Below are 17,774 nucleotides of genomic sequence, written 5' to 3'. Positions count from 1 at the left end.
TTCGCAGAGAAATAGCAAAAATCGCAGTGCAAGTGCGATTATCGCACAGAAAACATCGCACATCAATTCATGGAAGTCCGTGCACGCGCGAAATGTGGGATGTGCGCTGAAAAAGTGCACGGCCCACGCTGGTGCATGCCGGCGCACAGGTCATCGAACGCCGTGCGATAAGGCCACAGCGAATTCGCACATAGCGAGGCGCACATAACAAAAGTAGGCGTAACACGGGGCGTCACACGCAGAATGGGGAACAACTCGTGAAAATGTAGGCGTCACGGGGGAAGTACAGGAGGCAAGTGCGCAGAACGCCCACACGCTCGCCCACAACACGTATTCATGGAATCGAATAGGGAAAAACAGCGCACGGCCAAAGACGCGCACAGGCCCATACATGTCCGCCACACGAAAGCAGGCGGTAGCGTCCCTGGGCAGGAAAAGAATGTGCACCAAAGTCCTACACACGCGAGAAGTCCCACACGCGATCGGGCCTGCGGGAGCGTGTGCGTGTATTTCAGGGGTGCGCGTGAAGTTCCACAAGCGATTGGCCTGGGCGCGTGTATTTCAGGGGTGCGCGAGAAGTTTCTGACACGCGATTGGCCTGGGCGCGTGTATTTCAGGGGCTCGCAGGTGTTTTCACACGCGATCGGGCCTGGGGGAGCCGGGTACGTGTATTCCAGGGGCTCGCGGGTGTTTCTACACGCAATCGGGCCTGGGGGAGCGGGGTACGTGTATTTCAGGGGCTCGCGGGTGTTTTCACACGCGATCGGGCCTGGGGGAGCGTGTGCGTGTATTTCAGAGGTGCGCGAGAAGTTCCACACGCGATTGGGCTGCATGCGGGCATTTCAGGGGTGCGCGTGAAGTTTCACACGCGATTGGGCTGCGTGCGGGTATTTCAGAGGTGCGCGCGAAGTTTCAGACGCGATCTGGCCTGGGGGAGCGTGTACGTGTATTTCAGGGGTGCGCGTGAAGTTCCACACGCGATCGGGCCTGGGGATGCGGGGTACGTGTATTCCAGGGGCTCGCAGGTGTTTCTACACGCGATCGGGCCTGGGGGAGCGGGGTACCTGTATTTCAGGGGCTCGCGGGTGTTTTCACACGCGATCGGGGCTGGGGGAGCGTGTGCGTGTATTTCAGAGGTGCTCGAGAAGTTCCACACGCGATTGGGTTGCGTGCGGGCATTTCAGGGGTGCGCGTGAAGTTTCACACGCGATTGGGCTGCGTGCGGGTATTTCAGAGGTGCGCGCAAAGTTTCACACGCGATCTGGCCTGGGGGAGCGTGTGCGTGTATTTCAGGGGTGCGCGTGAAGTTCCACACGCGATAGGCCTTGGGGAGCGGGGTACGTGTATTCCAGGGGCTCGCGGGTGTTTTCACACGCGATCGGGCCTGGGGGAGCGTGTGCGTGTATTTCAGAGGTGCGCGAGAAATTCCACACGCGATTGGGCTGCGTGCGGGCATTTCAGGGGTGCACGTGAAGTTTTTCACGCGATCGGGCATGGGGGGAGTGGGGTACCACTCACCATCTGCCTTGCGTGTAGAAGAACGCGTAGCCAACACCCGCTGTGAAGTAATAGCGTGTGAACCCCAACGGATGGAAAACACACGCACCGCACGAAAAGCACATACAGAGCAGTGTAAAGGCACGCGGGATCTCCAAGCCCTGCCGGGGCAACGCCCGTGCGCGAAACGTCACAGACGCGCTTACGCTGTAAGGGCCTTTGGTCCAATGAAATCGCGTACCTGTGCTGACGCGCTTACACGCTAAGCCCCTTTCCTCGAATTTCACGCTGACGTGCAGGATTTTCACGTGCCAAATCACTCCGTATCAAGCTGGACACGCGAAAACACACGGAAGACCACGCTCCTGCCCAGAAGGCTGAATTACTGCCCCCCAGTGCCCCGAGCAGCCTCCCACGTGCCATCTGCTGCTGCCTGCCTGCCTGCCTTCCTGCTGCCACCGTGCCCTGCCATTTGGTGCCTGCACATCAGCCATCTGCAGGGGTCCAGTTGCTGTGTCCACCCCTGCTGGAACAGAAGACTCCCGACTCGGATAACATCGCTCCACAGCCCAGCCCCAGGATCCAGTTGCCCACTCACTCCTGCCCCTGGGGTTGCCATGTCGGGCACATCAACATCTGGCACCAGTGGTAACCCCCGGCCAGAGGGGCAGAGGGGCACCAGCTTCACTGCCACCGAAGTTGGTGTCCTGGTGGAGCAAGTCCTGGGGCAGTATGATGCCCTCTTCGGATCGTCCCGCGCCAACAAGGAAGGACGGGAGAGGATCTGGGCCGACTGTGTGGCTGCCATCAACGCGGAGGGGGTGGCAACCCGCACCATCCAGAAGGTCAAGAAGCGTTGGGAGGACTTGAGGTGCAGGACCCTCATAAAGGCCTTGCGCCTCATGGAGGGGGGCCGGGCCGCATGAGTTCCATCCAGATGAGGGTCCTGGAACGCGTACACCCAGCGCTCCACGCTCAGGTCCTTGAGAGGGAGACCCATCTGGAGTTGAGCGGTAAGTGGCCAAGCATTGCTGTGTGAGACAGGGCATGTTGCAGTGTGCTGGTTGTCTGATACTTGCCTGTATGTGTGACATAGGCCATGTACGCATGTATGTGTGCAGGGACATCATGGTAATGCATGTGCGACCAGTAATGTGTGAACCGCACGGTTGTTGCATGTGTTTAAATGCGACATGGGGAGCCCTGTGCAGATTGTACACATTAGAGCCTGGCAGTCTCTGTTCCTGGACATGGGTGGGGGTGAGGGATGGGTGCTGATGCCAGGTACATATATGGTATCCATGTCTGTGTGCCTGACCTGCGTGTCTGTGACTTGTGAATGCCATGGATGCATGACACATGTCTGTGACAATTTACAGATTCACTGATGCAGCCTAGTCATCCTTGTATCCACTGTGATTGGGGTGTACGGGGCCAGATGGATGCGACTGAGGTGAAGTGTGTGCATGTGATAGGCATGACCCATGATGCATGTGAGTTCCATTACATTGTATGTTTCGAGAGTCCATTGGACATGTATGGAAATGTCCATGGCATGCACCATGACTGTCACTGTGTGTGTTTTGCCTGGACTGACACATGTGTTGTGGAGGGACATGATGGAAGTGTACTTTGACAGTGGCACTCATCTGCTATTGCTTCCTGTCTAGGGGACCATTGTACAGTACCCTGATGCTTGTGTTCTATGTCTCCCTCTACGCAGCGGCTAGTGAAGAAGAGGGCGGAGACGGCGCTGTGGAGCAAGGCGGCGGGGATGCCCCCACGGCTGCAGCAGAAGGGGTGGGTGAGCCCCCACAGGGGCTTGCTACGGCGGAAGACGGTGAGGAGCCATCCAGGTTGGTGGTTTCCACAGAGGAGGAGGAGGCCGCCACTGAGGCGCACATGGGGCCTGGTGGGGGCATCCCTGCTGGTGCAAGTGGTGCAGTCCAGGGGCAGGGGCAGGAGGCAGCACAGGTCACCGTGGAGGGGCCTGTGCATGTCGCTGTCCCTGACCCTGTGGGTGCACCACCATGCACCAGCAGGGATGCCCCGTCCCAGGCCCGTCCGCAGGTAGAGGGGATGTCCATGTCATCTGACTCCCCTCCACCTGCGGACGAGGGGACCCCTGGCCGTATGGAGAAGGTCCTGATTGGGGTTGCGATGCGCACGGCTGTGATTCGTGATGACGTGCGTGCTTCCCAGGAGGAGCACGCACGTCATCACGAAGAGCACCGTGCCGACGTGGCCCAATTGGGATCGTCCATGTTCGGGGGTTTCCTGCATGTGTCGGCCAATCTGGCGGCCCTCTCCTCCTCTGTGGAGACTATACGCCAGTCGTTCTCCTTGCCGTCTTCCGGCCCAGATGCCACCAGGGCCCCCTGTGGGCCTGCCCTGACCAATGCAGCCAGCTCAGTGGGGATCCCATCCCTGCCACAGTCGGGAGTCAGAGGTCCAGCAGGGGTGGACACCACAGCAACTGTACCCCAGCAGATGGAGGATGTGCCGGCATCATCAGGCAGGGCACGTGCACTACGGCGTCGGTGGATTCCATCAGCCTGGATGCCGTCGTGCTGGCAGAGGCAGTGGCGTCGGAGGCAGCAGCAGAGTCAACGTGTGAGGCATCATGGCTCGGGGCCATCAACATCGGAGGGGCAGGCATCGGCCGGAGGGCAGGAGGACCCAGGACGGGAAGTGTCTTCCGTGTGGCAGCGGTTGGGCCAGCATATAGGTGCGGAGCGGCGGCGGGCGGAAAAGGCGCGGCTAACAATGGTCAGGGCGGAGAACTCCATGCGGAGGGCCCTGAGGCGGGCCGAGTGCCTCGAGGCAATCCGCAGGGGGTTGGAGGAGGAGATGGCGTCGTCCTTGCGGACCCTCGAGCCATGGAACAGGACCGCCTCCGGGACATCGAACAGGAGTTCGATGATGCCCTGGCCCAGAACACCACGGAGTGAGCCGCTGGACTTGCCCGCCGCCTTTGTATATAGTTATATAGTTAGTGTTAGGTTTCCTTTGATTTTTCTTTTTTATTTGGCTGCGATTGGACAATGCGCCACATTTTTGTATATTGTTCAGTTTTTTGTTAGTTGTCATAGTTAGGTTTCATTTGGTTGGGCTCATGGACCCGGGATTATCTTGTAAATAGTTCTTCAAAGGATTCTTTTATTTTTTGGATTTTTTTCATCGCCATGGAGCAATGGTTTTTGTTTATCATTTACACTTGGATTACTTTTCTGACTGTGACTTTGGACACCATTCATTTTGATTGTGCTGTGTGTTTTTGATTTTTTTCATGGACATTCATCTTCTTTTGGTTGTTTTGCTTTGTGGTTTTTCTCATTTCATTTCCATTCAAGTTGATTTTCAATACATTTTTATTTTCATCCTTCAATGTGTCATATCATCTCATTGCTTTCATGCATGTCATGTTGGGTGTTTTAACATTCACTTGCAGCCATTGTGTGTGACAGACATGTGTTCATTTGCATTATTTACATTGGGTGTGTAACATGTAATTGCCTTTGATATGTGGGTGGATGTGATAGTTGGTTGGGCCTTTTGGCAGGGGAGGATGGCCATTACGGACATGATTGGGGATTGTTGGGACCCAGGTGCAGGGGGGCATGGATGGGACATGGGCGAGGGCCTGGTGGAGGGTGCCCCTGCACTGCTGGGGGGTGAGGGGGAGGGGAACATGAGTTGGACATGGGTGGGGGCCTGCTGGCAGGTGCCCCACAGTGCTGGGAGGTGGGGGGGTGGGGAACATGAGTTGGACATGGGTGGGGGCCTGCTGGCAGGTGCCCCGCAGTGCTGGGGGGTGGGGGTGGTGGGGAACATGAGTTGGACATGGGTGGGGGCCTGCTGGCAGGTGCCCCACAGTGCTGGGGGGTGGGGTGGGGTTTGAGACATGAGTTGGACATGGGTGGGGGCCTGCTGGCAGGTGCCCCGCATGCTGGGGGGTGGGGGGGTGGGAGACATGGGTGGGGGCCTGGTGGAGGGTGCCCCTGGTGGCTGGGGGTGCAGGGGGACATGCGTTGGTGGGCAGAAGTGCAAGTTGACATGTGGGTTGGCTGGGGGCATGGCCATGGTGGATGGGGTGCCTGCAGGACATGTGCAGGGTAGGCCCCTGTGGTGTGAGCCACCTGCAGGGGCCGTGGAGGGTGTAGAGGGAACACCTGGGAGGACCCACACGTGCAATTCACGTGTGGTGCTCCCTGCGCACCCCTGTGATACACGTACCCTGATGAAAACGCGTGTGGTGCTCCACGCGCACCCCTGTAATACACGTACCCTGATGGAATCGCGTGTGAAACTTCCCGCGCACCCCTGAAATACACGCACGCAGCCCAATCGCGTGTGAAACTTCCCGCGTACCCCTGAAATACACGCACGCAGCCCAATCGCGTGTGAAACTTCCCGCGCACCCCTGAAATACACGCACGCAGCCCAATCGCGTGTGAAACTTCCCGCGCACCCCTGAAATACCCGCACGCAGCCCAATCGCGTGTGAAACTTCCCGCGTACCCCTGAAATACACACACGCAGCCCAATCGCGTGTGAAACTTCCCGCGCACCCCTGAAATACCCCCACGCAGCCCAATCGCGTGTGAAACTTCCCGTGCACCCCTGAAATACCCGCACGCAGCCCAATCGCGTGTGAAACTTCCCGCGCACCCCTGAAATACACGCACGCAGCCCAATCGCGTGTGAAACTTCCCGCGCACCCCTGAAATACACGCACGCAGCCCAATCGCGTGTGAAACTTCCCGCGCACCCCTGAAATACACGCACGCAGCCCAATCGCGTGTGAAACTTCCCGCGCACCCCTGAAATACACGCACGCAGCCCAATCGCGTGTGAAACTTCCCGCGCACCCCTGAAATACACGCACGCAGCCCAATCGCGTGTGGAACTTCCCGCGCACCCCTGAAATACACGCGCCCAGGGCAATCGCGTGTGAGACTTCCTGCGCACCCCTGTAATACACGCGCCCAGGGCAATCGCGTGTGAAACTTCCCGCGCCCAGGGCAATCGCGTGTGAAACTTCCCGCGCACCCCTGAAATACACGCGCCCAGAGCAATCGCGTGTGGGAGTTCCCGCGCACCCCTGAAATACACGCGCCCAGGCCAATCGCGTGTGGAACTTCCCGCGCACCCCTTAAATACACGCGCCCAGGGCAATCGCGTGTGGAACTTCCCACGCACCCCTGAAATACACGCAACCAGGCCATTCACGTGTAGAACTTCTCGCGCACCCCTGATATACACGCACATGCTCCCCCTGGCCCGATCGCGTGTGAATCTTCTCGCGCACGCGTGTTCCCGACGCCCGTAATATGCGTTCCCCACTTTTGCCAGTCTAGTAAACTGGTACAGTGTTGGCGGAGCCCTTTGCAATGGTTTTGCGATCTTGATGGCTTTTCCTTGCGCGAGGGCGTTCTTGGGGGCGTAACTGGCGCTGCTGCAGGGTCGCTGCGCCACTCTGCACCACGTCTGCTTTTGGAGGCGAGAATCCATGAATACGCTGTGCGCGGGAATTGATTTTATCGCACGCGGCTGGCGCAGACATTCGCACGGGCACGCTGTGCACCAGCCGCGTGCAACACTTTTGAGAGGAATTACATGAATTGGCCTGCAAGTGTCTCGAGGTGGTGAGCGTTCGGGTGAGCTGATGGTTCACAGCTGGTGCAAAATGCATACAAGCAGTGTAACGTTCAGTATCGGCAGCCTTCTTGTGTGATGGGGACTGTCCGTGAAATGCAAAATCTATGAATTAATAACCTGCGGGCATAGTAAGAAAGGTAACATCAATGCCAGGGTGTTTAAGAGAACACAAGGTTCAGCATAAACATTCTTTCTGATCTCAAGGTGATGCTAGATAGAGTGTATATAGAGTGCACCAGACTTACCATCTGAAAACAATAGCAGAACACGAAACCTGCACCGTCCTTTGATCGCAACTCTCACAGTCTGAACTAGAGACCATCCGGGAGGTCAACAGTTCGTAGCTCCCAATGCCAATGTAGTGGGGGGATAAAGTTCAATTGGGTTGATGACGCCCAACGCGTGGTTGAGTCGCGCTATGTTGATAAGCAACGTGCATGGCCGGGGTAACCAGCTAACGCTCTAACTTGATTTGCTCGAAATACCTGAAGGTATTGGTAGTGTCTTGGCTTAGTTGTGACCTGCCAATAGAGTACTTCAGTGCCTTCGTACAAGAATAGCCACAACTGGGCTGTGCTGGATGCCTGGTATACTCATACATAAACATAAACAGATTCACTTGTCACAGGTAAGAATATTGTGCGCTTTAGTGCTAATATAGAAATCAGCATTTGATTAAGAAACCGAATGGTTGGGAAACCTTATATTCATAGACAATAATAATTTGGTAATGCATATGATAAGACCGCCAGACTAGTCTGTGTCTGATGAACTGAACGGAACTGTTTGCTCGGGGAAAAAAGGTGGAAAAATCGAAAAACGTATTATGAACGGTTGTATACGAATTGATCGTTTTACAACTGCTCGAATGACAATTGACCTTTTCACAATTGACCGAATTGTGAAGGTCAATTGTACCATATATGTGGGGGGAAACCCCCCACAACCCCCAACCCAATGCCAAACCCCCCAAAACCCATATATTACCAAACCATTATATACTAAAAACCTATGAAATTCAGTGAAAAAACTTTGTTAAAGGGACGTTATGGTTCCAAGTAAAACCAAAAAACCCTTGAAATTCGGCAGTTATGGTAAGCTAAGCAACCATAACTCGCACCGCCACCGTGCACTGCTAAGACTAACACCCAGGACATCAAAGATGACATCACAAATGACATCACACTATATCTGTCCTTATTGTTCGCTACCAAGTTTAAACTGTTCTAAGAACACACGCGGTGTCCTGAAATGTTCGTTTCACGTGTGAGAACCCGAACAGTGTCCGTAGGACATCAATGCGCATGCGCTAACCAATCTCCGTGCACTTGGTGTCCTGCGGACAGGCGCTTCCTTCGCAGACTAGTTCGCAAACAGATCATATGACCGCGCCCACGCTCATCGTGTGTCCTGAAATGCGGACACTGTTCGTGTCCCCGAACAATTTAAAAGTACATTTTCAGTTAATCCATAATATTTTTCAATAAAATCTCACCATGCCACAAGTCCCACATAGCAATCTTGAGTTTCTATATACCTTTTGAAACTTTCCGATCCTTTTTTTGTGTTCGATCTGTCCACGCACAGTGCGCATGTCCGCGGACCGCGCACAAGCACCCCTATAAAAGACCACGCCCAAGAGCTTATTCCCATTGTGTTTCTGGCTATTCTTCATAACACAGTGATTGTTGCTGCCACCTGCAGACTACACCATCATCGACATTGCATCCTTGGCTGCTGAACTGCCACTTGGTGCTGCACCTGCTTCAGCACCACCACCACCCCCTCCACCACCACCACCTCCCCAAGGGCCTGAAGAGGGGAACAGGACTGAGGATGCGGAGGAGGAAGAAGAGGATGATGAGAATGAGGTAGCGGAAATCCCTACTACCCGCACTAGGCGTGAGTCTTGGGTGTGGCGGTTATTTACCATTCATGGGAATGGTCCTAAGGCTCGTGCGAACCATGTTACCTGCAATGAGTGCAAAATGATACTCAGTCGTGGGAAGCACAGTAACTACAGCTTTGGGACCACTACTATGAAGCGACACCTGAGGTCATTTCACTCTGGGGCTATTCGCAGGGTTGTACCTTGCGAAGAACGTAGCAGGTTGATTTCCTCTTCTTCATCCTCTGTTTCTGATCCTGTCACCACAAGGACCACCTCTGTGGGACAGCGTCTTTCTCAAGCTGCCTCACAGGCCATACAGAATGCTGATGACCCTTACCTTTCGAGGGTCACAGTTGTATGTATGTACTGTGACACAGTACTCTGCAGGGGGGAGCGACTTCGGAGTGCTTTTGAGACTATCGTCTCAGAGCACGAGAAGACCTGCTCACGACCCAAATAAAACCCACTCTACATCTTCCTCTCTCAGCTCGCCCTTTCTTATCCCTGTGGTTGGTGTCCCCCCCTTTACCCTCCTTTACCCTCCTCTCCTAGTGTGTCGTGTCTGAAAAACCAAAAAAATACAAAATTACAAAAATCAAAAAAAAAATAAGGCTCTTTTCAGAGCCGCCTTTCCCAGTTAAAAAATAAAAGTGAAAATAAATGAAGCAGGGCTCTTTGTATTTTTTAGAAGTCCGCAAACAGTTCGCGAACATTAAAAAAATTGGGTTACTACTCCATCACAAACATTGTAATTTTCTCTGGAAAGAAGTGGTGGCTCTGAAAAGAGCCTTTGGGTGGTGTTTGTAAGTCAAAAATTGTAAATGCTTAACATCTACTTCAAAATCGTTGTTGTAATTCCAAAAAAGGTCGCAATGCATTTTGTACATTTCTCAGAAAAATCTGATTGCCAGCATAGGTAAGATGGACTCCATCTCTGCGAAAAATGTATGTACTACAAAACATAATATTTTCATTGTGAAAAGAAGACATGCCAAAATCTCTTAGAAAGCCACAAACAGCCTTATTAACATTGCGCCTTGCTTTTTCCATTTGTGGACCAAATGAAGAAGAACGAAGCCACATTTGTCTCTGCGCAATCCGTGAAAATATCATTTGAGAATTAGGAAACATGTCCATAACCTTCCTCAGTCCTTCTTTCATAGCAAATTGCAAAAATATTCCAGTCACATGCCCTAAACTGTTCCCTCCACAATGAATTACAATTATGTCTGGATGTTGCTCTGTCTCCAAAGTAGCACAGAGAGGTAGCAAATCCAACCACTTCATTCCACGTACTCCATGCCAGTGTACTTCCACATGTGGTACAAATCCAACCACTTCATTCCACAGCTACTCCACAGCTTTCTGCATGCACCTTCAACCAATGTATCCACGAATCTCCTAAAATCCAAACAATCTGTTTTCTGAAACACACAGCCATAGATATCTTTTGTTCTCTCAGCAAAAAGAGTATCTCAGAAAATCTCTCCTGGCACAACACACCCACCACACTTTCCTGACCAATCCCTTTCAGTGCTTATTCTCATTTGCATGACTTCTGAACCCAAAAATCCCCGGATGTAACTCCCGATGTCCGGGAACTACCGCCATGTCCGCGGACATATCGTAACATGAACAGCCCTTCTACCATTTCCACTACACTCTCTCTGCCATTCCCTCATTGGATGTACCTCAAAAATCACATGACCATGCACCAATCACATTCAAGACCTCTACATCTAACTGCATCATCATAGATCAGCACTGCAAATGTACTCTGAATCTCTCTGAGTACAAGTGTCATATCATTGGCAAGCAGCATCTACCACAAATACTGTACAAGTCTTCAAGATTTCTACTTGCAGCTCCATGCATATCCATATGCATGAACACAAACTTCAGGTATGCATATTTTCTGTATAGTAGATGACATAGCTATCAACCATTTTTGTTTTACAGGCGGGTGAAATCACCCGATTTTGTTTTTAGCGGGTGAGATGCCCATTGGAATGAATGGGCGTGCAGGAGGCTTGGCGGGTGAGTCTGCCCTTTACAATGCATGTGACACCCGCCAAAAGCGTGTGAGTTGAGAGCTATGGTAGATGAACACATTTTCAAACAGACTTTTACCTTGTAAAATCTGTAAAATGAATTTACTGTACTTTTTTCAATTTCCTAAAATCAACTACCACTTATACACCTTTATACTTTTTACTTTCTTTATACACACACACTCAAATCATGTTAAACTAACATTTTTTAAATGAAATATATAGACTACATATATTCAAACAAAATTGCATGCAAACACAATCTATGTTTAAACCTTTATAAAAATACTTATACAATTTCATATTTTTTGTTTTTATTTATTTATTTACTTAATTACTTTAAATTCGACATGACATTGAGGCGCTATTACCTAGAACAGTTTACTTACAGAAATAGTGGTATTCACTAATATATTATAAATTTCACAAGACATAGTAAAGATATTTTATTTTTGCTACAGTTAGTCATTCAATACAATTTGTTCATTAAGAACATATCATATGTACTGAACTGATGCAATGTATCTTATGTAAATAAATTAGTTTAATGGTTTTACAGAAGGCAATGAGGATTTCAATTAAAAAAATCAATATCTAAATTAAAAACAGTGCTATATACAAACAAAGTTACTAATTTGAAGCTTTTACAGTTGCAGTGAAGACCAGTTTCCTGAAAAGAAGCAGCCGAATTCGAAGAAGAAAGAAAAACTAAGAAGTTACCTGTTAATTTAAAAAAAAAAGTAAGTAAAATATCACCATATTATTTATATTATTAATCAAATATACTATAACATTAATACCAGCTATTTTGGTTTCTTAAAATAGAGATTTTGTACCATTTTGTCCAAAAATGTCCATGTCGTAAACAGCGATTTACAACCAGAATGGCCCACAAATTTCTATTTTTGGACACACAAATTAGCCAACTGAACCACTACAATTTTCATATTATAGAACAAACAACTGTTTTAATTGTATACATTACATTTACTATTTGTACTTTTCCACACCACTAGCTTACTTTTTTTTTGTCATCTGAACCCCAGTTTAGTGACACATAAATTCAGAATACCTATCCCTACTAGTTTTAGTTCCCAATGCACAATCACACACCATTACAAACATCTTTATCATCTTACTCAAACACTCATGCACACAGCACACATACATTCCAGAACACCCCAACCCATATCTTCTTTATTTTTGTTCAACAGACCCTAAAGAATGCCTACCAAAAGACAACTCCGTAGAACGCAACGCAAAATTAGAGCAAATGAAAATAAAGGTGTCCAACATTAGCATCCATCTCTAGCAGAATTTGTAAAACAAGTTGAAACAAAACAGCTAATACAATCATTTAGTGAAACATAAGAAGTTTCAAGTACAACAACTTCGCTTCCTCTATCAAAATGTAAAACAAACCAAAAAACAATTAACAGAAAATCAGCAATCAGTACAGATAAAACTACTTCTTCAAATTTTAATATAGTGCAAAGTAAGCATACCAAGAAAAGTATTTTAGCCAAAATATACCGTCACAAAGTCCTTCAAAATCTTATAAGAACAGGAGAGAAATCAGGTTCAAAGCTTAAAACCTATCGTAGGAAATTAATCTTAGAAGCATTGATGGACAGTGCAATTCTTCTCAAAAGAAATGTATTTATTTTACTGTTAAACAAAATGAAACCACTAACAAAACTAATAACTAAATTACAAAAAAGACTTCTCAATAAGCGAAATGTCAACAGAAAGAACTTATTAAGTATCTGCGGAGGTGAATGGAATCACACTACGAGCACAGAACCATATTTTAATGAAGAAGCGTACAAACAAAAGCAAACGAATACAATTGCCATAAATAGCAGTGGTCGAGGTTATGAAAAAGTGAATAATACCATAATGGAACAAGAAGTACTCCTTACAAAAATATGCCCTGAAAACTTAGAATTACCCCTCCATTCAACTGAATCAGAACGTCTAGTGTACAAATGGCCATGCACGTCAATGTATAACATTCCCAAACAATGTTTCAAATCTTTACACCAATTCCTCAATAAATATGTAAAAAGCAAAGACAAAATCAAAATTAAATTACTGCAAAATATAGATACCTGTCCAGTGCGCAAGTACACAGGACTACAAGGACATTCATTGGCCTGCACTACAGGACCTACTTGTAAAACCACTTTCCATGATATCAAAAGGATATCAACACATCATTCAACTATAAGAAATCTAGTCTATAAACTGTACTATGCTAAAAGTCCTGCTTAGCACTAGCAAAGTTAAATAACATCCTTCTACATGGTACAGCAAAAGACCTACTTGAAGAAATTCACTATATCCAGAAAAAATATTTTGGAAGTGAAAGCCATTTACAGAATGAAATAGCTTTAAACCAATTAAGCAACAATTCTACACATGGCAACCTTTTGCTAAACACATACAAAAAAGAAATACTAAAATTTAAAAGTACATCCGCTGAAGTACCAAACCATGTATGTGTATGTTGCCGTAGAATTTTTTATAAAAGTAACACAAAAACTGTGGACCTATCATGCAAAATAGAAGACAATGAAGATTCTAAATGGTTTGAATTAGCTCTCTACCTTCTAGCAGAAAACAAATATGAAATAACTGAGCCCTTAATACTTTGCAGTTATTGCACTACAAAACTTGACAACAACCAAACTCCTTCACGTTCTATCACAAATAATTTGGAATTATACCCAGTACCAAAACCTCTACAACAACTTAATCTATATGAGAGCATCATAATTCAAACAGTACACCCATTTCAAGCAATAATACGCCTTCAACCAAAAACAGCAAAATGATCTCCCTCTGAATTGGTAAAAGGCATTCGTGGAAAAGTAGTTTATTTACCATTAAATCTAAAAGAAAATGTGCATACTCTAGGAGTGCAACGTCCAATGCAGCAATCTTTAATTATATTAGTAAATGGAGTACCTACAAAAGACAAAAAAATATGGCAACAGCTGGTAGATTTATATAAAGTTAGACAAGCCTTCCAATATCTTAAAGAGAATAATGAATATTACAAAGAAATTAATATTGAAGAAAACTTGAAAGATACAACTGAAATAATTCAAGAAACACAAGAAGCTGGTCAATTTGAGCTACTAGATCCTGCTGCAATATCAAATACTTTATACCAGTATACAATTCATCCTTTGCACTGTAATGACACCGTACAAGATGTACTGGAAACTTACCAAATGCGTCAAACAAAAGGATCGCCAATCAGTATATGGGAAAAAAGTATAGAAACACGTGCTTTTCCTCTACTCTTTCCAACTGGCAAAGGAGGAAGGTATGATGATAGACCTATTCAAATATCAGCTTCAGAATACCGCTCATTACGGATGTATTCTGAAGATCCCAGATTTAGACAAAATGTGGAATACATATTCCACCTACTCTTTGAAAGTGAAGTAGCAACTTTATGTTACGGAGTTGCACACATATTAAAATCAGGATCACACTTTCAAAATATGACAGCTACACAATTATTAGAGAAAGTGCAACAAAAGGATGAGGTTTTACAATCAAATATTACAAATCTATTAGCAAATATGCGTGGTACTAAAGAATACTGGTTTCGACGTCATGGAGATGTACGTTGTATGATCAGAAACCTTGGCCCACCCACTTGGTTTTTTACATTAAGTTGTGCAGAATATGCATGGGAAGATTTACATGATTTCCTACGCATATCAAATAAAAACAAAACAAACATAGATATTCTAACACCTGGAGAACTTTGTTCTTTGGATCCTGTTAATGTTTCAAGATATTTTCACCATCGCTTCATTGCTATGCTACATTTTATTTGTAATAAAACTGTTCCTCCCCTTGGAGAAGTGCAACACTTCTTTTGGAGAAAAGAATACCAAGCCAGAGGAGCACCACATATCCACATGCTTTTATGGATTAAAGATGCTCCTAAATGTGGTCAAGATAGTGATGCCACTGTTTTACAGTTTATTGAAAAATATGTCACTTGTGAAATTCCATCAGAAGCCACAAATAGTGATCTTTGTGCACAAATTTTACAATTTCAAAGACACAAATGTGGAAAATATTGTCGTCGCAAATACAAAAACTAAGGCAAATACTACACCAAATGCCGATTTGGTTTCCCTAGACCAGTTACAAATACAGGTCAAGTAAACAACCTCATGTCTTCAGTTAGACATACTGTTAAAGGAAAGTCACCTAAAAATATATATTACATAAAAAGAAAAGAAGAAGAAAAATATATCAATGATTATAATGCAATCAATGCCCACTTATGGAATGCAAACATAGATGTGCAGTACATTGCAGACAATTCTACTGCAGTTGCACGATATGTCACAGCATACTTAACTAAAGCAGAAAAGACAGAGCTCCAAGACCTCTGGAATGACCTGTCATCAGATAAAACAGTATCTCAGAAATTATACAGCTTGGGCATAAAAATGCTCACCCATAGAGAATGTGGATCTTATGAAGCAGCTGATCGTTCAACTGGTACTTCATTGTATGGTAAATCTGAAAATATAGTATGGCTAAGTCTTGGTCCAGCTAAATCTAGAAAAAGAGTTCTAAAATCATATGAAGATATAGAAACAATAGCCAAACATGATCCCAACAGCCAAGACATTTTAAAAAACAATTTATTGGACACATACTACCCAAACAGAAGTAATACTTTGGAAAACATATGTCTATACCAAATAGCCCAAAACTACACATACAAAAATAATATGAAACCCGATGAAAAAAAAGTTAAATATAGAGTGACAGACTGTGAAGGCAGCTTAGTTAAACTCACTAAACCAAATTTAATTAATCATATCAAATTGTCATTGAAGACTCCTCAACATAAAGTATATTACATGTCCCTGCTACAACTCTTCAAACCATGGAGAAAAGAAGAACAATTACTAGATAACTATGACTCATATGAGGATGCTTTCAAAGCAAATGAAAGCACTATAACTGATGTAAACTTTACACAGTACAAAACAATGTTGCACAATGAACAGCAACATGAAGAAGAACTCCAAGCTCAACTAGATACGGATACTCCTGACAGTAGTCAACCTTCTGTAACAGGAAGCCAAGAACCACTGGGAGAACCACTAATAACAAATGAGGCAGAATTAGCTATGATAGAAGTAGAAAACACCATGTGTCAGTATGAAGATAAGCAAGACTTAACTATACTACAATCAAAACTAAACAATGAGCAAAGTAACAAAACAAATTGCACATGGTGTAAAACATGAAAATAAAGAAAGTTATTGCCATAATTATAAACCTATACTACTGTACGTCAGTGGTGAAGCTGTTTCTGGCAAAACATTCCTAATCAAAATCATTAGTAAGTTCCTTCAACAATTGACAAACAACAAACTGTCAGCTGTTGTCACTGCCCCCACAGGTTTAGCTGCCTACAACATAGGTGGTGTTACATTACACCGATTACTACTATTACCAGTAGAACACCAGAACAAATTAGACTATTACAAACTTTCTGCAGAAGCTGCAATGGAATTATGCAGAGTATTGAAACAAATGAAAATGCTACTAATAGATGAAGTGAGCAGGGTGTCCAACCTGAAGTTAGCTTTGATTCACCTCAGATTACAAGAAGTACTCAAAACAGACTATGAAGAGCTCTTTGCAGGAAAACACATTATTGTTTTTGGAGATCTGCTTCAATTGACACCAGTAAAAGGTGAACCTATTTTTAAAACATTAGGGCACAAACTCTGCCGTAAAACTGTTGGCAGCATTGGAAATGTCAACCTTTGGCAACATTTCCAATACAGAGAATTAACAGAAAACATGCGCCAATCTGCAGATCTAACTTATGCCAACATTTTAAAAAGTTTGAGAGTTGGTATACTTTCTAAAGAAGCAGAAGCAACATTGAAAACCCGGCACATTAATGCACTTTATGGCGATAATGCATGTGCTACAGATGTTATGGAACAATTAGCCCACAAAAATGTCAATTGTATGGCATTAATGCCAACTCTTGCAAGCTGTTTCAAATTCAATGAAATCATGCTAAGTAAAGAAATGCAACCAATAATGGAAATTAGCGCCACAGACAAACTAGATGTACATGGTATGACACTACCCATGTGTGACCAAGCCACAACAAGACTAAATTATTTAGAAAAATCAATCTCAAATACAGCAGGCTTAGAAAAGATGTTAAAATTATCCTTAAATTGCAGAGTAATGCTTAAACGTAACCTTGACGTGGACCAAGGACTAGTTAATGGAGCACTGGGTACAGTTGTTGGCTTTCAAACATACCCACCTGACAACAAAATTCAGTTTCTCAATATACTCTTTGACAAACTTTCAGAAGTAGAACGGATAGGACGCTCAACAGCTAGATTCCTTCTCTTCAAAGATATGTATGTACGCAGAGAACAATTTTCTCTAACTCTTGCATACGCAGTCACAATTCATAAATCACAAGGCCTTACCCTAGACAAAGCAATGATAGATATTGGTAACACAGTCTTTAAAGAAGGCATGAGCTACGTAGCACTATCACGCTTATGTACACTTGACGGTCTATTTCTAATCAACTTTGATGCAAGTAAAGTAAACGCTGATATTCCTTGCATTTTAGAATATAATAG

Source organism: Ambystoma mexicanum, chromosome 6p (assembly GCF_040938575.1).
Source record: "Ambystoma mexicanum isolate Mex_15411 chromosome 6p, UKY_AmexF1_1, whole genome shotgun sequence".
In the NCBI taxonomy this organism is placed as follows: domain Eukaryota; kingdom Metazoa; phylum Chordata; class Amphibia; order Caudata; family Ambystomatidae; genus Ambystoma; species Ambystoma mexicanum.
This window is presented reverse-complemented; position numbering follows the sequence as displayed.